Consider the following 6,000-nt stretch of genomic DNA (forward strand, 5'->3'; position numbering starts at 1 on the left):
TAAGCCGTTGATGTGCGTTCCTCAGTTAATGATCAAGAAAAAAAGGCACACCTCATGGTTAGATGAGGGAAGTACCTGTTTATGGGTAAAGTTAAAACTAAAATGCTGATCCGGTGTCCTTTTATGACCTCAGAGAGCAAAAATGAGAAAACAGAAACCTATCTCCTGCCAGCAAAAAAGCCCACAACAATCCTAACAAAGCCTTTACTGCAGTGTAGCAGCACCACTGTTGGTTGTAATGTGCACTTTTACCAACAGCCATGTGATTTCTAGGAAACTGTCTGCCTGTCAGTTAAGGGAAGATCAGAAAAAGGTGGAATTGTGGCTCTTGACTGCCATCTATTGAGAGCAACAAAACAATACTGGAAATAAAAAAACACCCCTGACACAAAACCACCATGGTTAGAGAAGTGGTTATCAGCAGTATTATTATGTTGCAGCAGTATTTGAAGTTCTTTAAGTGGTGTTTTTGAGTTGTGGGAGTTATTGGTGCGTGCAGATCCACAGCAAGGTGACAGTAATGTGTGAAGCCACGAAATCACATGATCACTTCTTCTGCTTAAAGAATAAGTATTGTGGTTTATTTTATCTTGTGCTAGTAACCAGACATGGCAGAGGGTTTAAAATACAGAGACTTATTGATCTTGTTTGCAGACTCTTCAACAGGGGGCAGAAAGGTCTCTCTCACCACCACACTGTCTTATAAATCAATCATTTATTATTGATCCAGAGGTTTAGGCTTACACCAGGACAGTCAGGTTCTCATCATGTCAGAGGTTTCTGGTCACATGGTGGGAAAGTGACATCATATACTTGTGATGAAGAGTAGTAGGAAGAACAACAGCACCCCAAGTGCCTATCTAAGGCATTATGACCATCTAACCAGACAACCACGTGATTTCCTGTAATTCCTCAGTCTGGTGAAATAGTGCCTGCAGGCTGGCTGCCCTCAGTATTTTGCAGTCTTTTGTAGCCCAGTAATAATAGATCTCGAGTGCCCTCAAGTGTTACAAAATAAGAAATGTATTAAATGTGAAGAGATTAACATCACATCACATAACACAGAGACACACAGACTTTGTGGTGGTGTCTCCGTGTGGTTGTTTTCTATCTCTTTGAAGTAATTTTGTGTATTTTTTGTTGTTTTGTCACATGTGAATTTGAGCAGAGAATGGCTGCACAGCTTGTGTTTGTAGGTTAAAGAGTGTTTAAATGAGTGAGGGTAAATTCAGGGTTCAAGAGTTTAAATATGCAATGTAACCTCTGTGACGTGACACTTCCGCATGTTAGTGTCATTCATCATAACATTTACTGTAATGAAAATATACATAATGCAACCTCAGTTCACTTCACAGTCTGAACAGGCCTTCACTGGCAGTGTTTATGCAGTTCTGTGAAGTGATGTTTCATTAGTTTAAAGGGTTAATAATAAGAAGAAGTAAGAATTAATGAGGGAATTACTATTGTAAATCCAATTATATATATATATATATATATATATTTAAATATATAGTACCGTGCAAAAGTCTTAGGCCTCTATAGATATGCTGTTTAAGCAACGTTGTAATGAGGCTATATATTTATAGGATACATAAACTTAAACATTCTTAAACAAAGAATACAGAGAATATGTTCAATGCATCAAAACAGCCAAAAGTCAGAACAGAATGGGTTTTTTTTGACTAAAGTCAATATTTAGTGTAAAACATGGACTCATACAAGCATAACAAAAGGTAGCTCAGACACTCAATACTGAGCTTTGGACATGTCTTGAATGCAACCTGGTGTAAATACATGAGTAGATCGGTACTGTAATTCTTTAGAGAGTTTAGAGAGCACTTTAATACTGTATACATATTTCCTACATGTTCTGTTGTATTTAGTAAAGAGACAACTGAGAAATAATTATGTATGATCATTATAACTGTTCTAAAATAAAGTGACAGGTGTATATATATATATATATATATATATATATATATATATATATATATATATATATATATATATATGTACAGTATATAGGCTATTATTCATTGAATTACTCCGGATTGTAATGCCCCACACAAAAAGTGCTGATGCAGACTGAAAAAGCTTTTATATCATTTGAATATCATTATATATATTATATATATATATATATATATATATATATATATATATATATATATATATTATATAGAATACGGCATGTTACATTTTTTTACTACTCCTAAGTTTTTACTTCGGCCTATAGGTGTAAGCTTGCACGTTTAATTTACTGTAAAACATCTCCGCTTCTTATCAAGTTCCACTCAATGGCCAACAGATGGCGATGTCACACAACATATTTCAATAACCTGAGCGGTAGTGACCTTAAATGGTCAATAGATGGCACATTAAAATTGTAGTTGATCCTGGCCATTTACTGAATTTTAGCTCTCATACACACAGCTTCTTCTTCACATCTGTCCAATTTTACCTGTTAATTTTTTTTGTTGTTGTTGTTTTTTTGTGGGGTGGGGGGGCGTCCTTATCCACTGTGCGGGTCTAAGGACAGAGGGATGTTACATACTGCAAAGCTCTCTGAAGCTAATTGTCATTTGTGATATTGGATTTTATAGGTGAAATTGTAATTGAATTGAAATTACTGTTGCTCAGCCCAACTTGGATTTGGTCTTCCTTGGGTATGATGTGTGCTATATAAATAATTTTGCCTTGCCTTCTGCTGAAAATTAAATTTAGTTATTATTATTATTGTACATAGTATTTTAACACAATCATATTAGTCAGTCATTGCAATGTTACCCCTAATCTATACCATCTGGGCAGATGTTCTTTCCTCGAGCTATAACTAATGAGGCCTAAAACCCAGTCACAAGATCATCCTAAATTAAAAGTAATCTTAATGCCAGGACAAGATTTTGGATAATCTTTTTTCTCGGAAGCAGTATTTGACACTGCTTAATCCTGATCCAATCAACAGCTCTAGAAGCATGGTTAGAGCACCTGGCTCATATTTTATCTTAATGATGATTATTTTTAAAATCCTTAACAAGCCAGACAGCTGCATCATCAGAGATTATTAATCCTGACCGGTAATTTTTGAAACATAATTTTTTCAGCTCTAAAAAAATAAATCCTAAAACAGATGTACAAGATACTTCATATAGTTACATATTAGAACTGCATCATACCTTTATGTTTATTTTAAATTCACATTTTAAATGTAGTTTAAACTAATAAATCTACCTTATACTTTGTACTTTTGTTGTTGTCTATGTATATCGGCACTGCATTTATCAGTTGAGTATTAAGGTAAATATAAAGTTTTTCTATCAAAAATGTTTAGAAAAGTAAATGAAGTATATTCCAAATAAGAGAAATTGCTCCTCTTTAGTATCATCCTGCTTTTGCTCTTGTATCTTTCCAACTGTAAAAATTGATAATTCAATCTGTATATGAGAGACTTTCACCAGACTTTGATGGTTACCTCCTTGATTGTTTGGCACATTGTTTTGAGGATGAGATAAACAGGAGGAGGCACAATGGAACAACAAGCCAGACTTTCACACCTGAGCCCGGCTGTTTGTGCACAACACACAGACACACACACACACACACACACACACACACACACACAGTCATCTCCGTCTTCTCCCTCTTGACGCTGTCTTGCACTTCCTTATGGATATTCTTGGCTATATGTTCTTATAAACTTCAAACACATGCATTATTTTGACTAAAACAGTAAGCAACAACACGCTACGCCTTCTAACAAAACTACAAAGGCCAAGAGACATATGCTCCAACAGAGATTACACATGGAGGATTAGGAAGCATGTTAATCTTGTTTCATGCCAGTAGTCATCTTTGTTGATTTTATCTGTACCAGCATTAAGCATTTCCTGTCATGCAGCTGGTTTGCGTGGTGCACAGTTGCTGTCTCAATGCAATTACATCAGAAATGCTTTATTATACATAAATGTATGGTGATAATATTTAAAAGTTTACAGAATAGTGAACCTACTAGAAGAGAAAATGTACCTTTATTCACATGGAAATCACTCACCTTGTAGTCCCTGCTTCCCTTATTGAGAGTATAATGAAGTGCCCCCATCCCGGCTCTCACATTTACAACTCATTTTGCATGACTGCATAATTGAGCAGCTGTTGTTTTCCTAGACTGGTAGTTACCGTCTTGGAACCATGCTGCCCATGAGGGTTGGTTTTCAAATTCATCTCTGGCCTTTATCTCCATATTGTCTGATGTTCATTGATTCAAAATTACATAAAAATGCAATGCTATGTGCCATAAGCAGTAAACAGGATGACATTTAAAACATAATATACATTTTCTGGTTGATACACTGAGTCTTAAAGTCACATGAAAAACATGTTATGTTTTGTTATCTAATTGATCCATGTATGAGTCTTTCAAAAGACAACTTTAACTGAACCCACTGTTGCAGATTTTTGGCCTGATGGCACATAATTGCCCGTCGATGATAAGTGTAACACAGGAACTGGGCACTGTTCTGCAAATGCAAACACAACATGCAGCAATGTTCAATTTGTGAAAGAAAGCCATTTGTATGTCACCACAATCTCTCTCTCTCTCTCTTTTAAACATAAACGTATGGGAGATACGCCCTTCATTTGATAAGTGTTGTCACATTATAATGGGGTATTCTTTAATGTATGATGATATTTTATCTAAATGTAATAATGTGACATGCTACAACTTGTTTGGTACCAAGTGGGGCTGCTAAGATGCACATGCTAAGATTGTAGCCATGCTGCTATAATGCTCATTGGATAAGTCACAAAAATACATTGTTGTAATGAAAAACAGAGTTTCATAAATAAAGAGAAAAGAGAACTCAACAATATTATGTTCACAAGCTCATTTGCAGCAGCAGCACAACGACCAGCAAAATGTGTGTATTTTTGAATAGAGGCACTGTAAAGCAAACAAAAACAAAACACTGGGATGCAAATGAAAATATTTGGAATGGAAAGATCAGCAAGCTCGTGCCAAATTCTGTGAAAAACAGTTTCATGAACAGAGATAATATAAAAGTTCACCTCTTCACCTCTTCACCAATCTCTTAATCACCTACTGGAACATACAAAGACAAGCACCAAGCAAAATGCAGTTTCCCAGAAAGACAACACAGTGGCAGATTACCTGACAACAGTGGTGTTTATTTATAGAGCACATTTAAAAACAACAGGAGTTAATACAGATTTACACAACTAAAGACGTAAATGTGCATAAAATGCAATACAATTAAACAAAAATAGAGATAAGGCAGGAGTGGAGCTGAGAAGCTAAAACAACTCTGTCACTATTGGTTTAGAGGCGTTAAGAGCTGTTGTGAGGATAACCTGAGTCACCTATAGGGGGATAATGTATTATGTATTATGGGGCTAGTACATTAAAGGCTTTAAAAAATTTTTAAATAATTTTAGAATCAATTCTGTATTTCACTGGTAACCGGTACAGGTGAGTGAGAGCAGGAGTGATGTGTTGTCATTTCTTTGTTCTAGTTTAGAGTTTCGCAGCTGCATTTTGAAACTTTTGGAGTCCAGAGAGAGTGCTCAGAAATCAAGCTGAGAGGTGCTATAAGCATGAAAAAAAGATGATACAGAGCTGCAACTTTCTAAAGGAATTCACAAAACTTCAATCAAGCTGAAGTAAACATCTCCCCAAATTTAAACACAAACCTGCTGAATATGATTGCATAACCAACATAAACAATATACTAACTTTATTAGCAAAGCACATAGAGCTGCACTTCTGCAGCAGAGTTAGTCTTTATCGGCGAGGCTTTAATGAACAGTAAGTGACCCCTCCCAAACCAAAATGTCGCCAGATGAATTGTTTTGTTTCACAAAGTGGGCATCACTGCATGCTGATTAACAGACGATGGTCAGACACAGAGCCCAGTCCCCCTTTTGTTCTATAAATCAGAGATGGGCAATTATGTGCTTTAGAAAGACAAAAATCTACAACAG

Source organism: Plectropomus leopardus, chromosome 18 (assembly GCF_008729295.1).
Source record: "Plectropomus leopardus isolate mb chromosome 18, YSFRI_Pleo_2.0, whole genome shotgun sequence".
In the NCBI taxonomy this organism is placed as follows: domain Eukaryota; kingdom Metazoa; phylum Chordata; class Actinopteri; order Perciformes; family Serranidae; genus Plectropomus; species Plectropomus leopardus.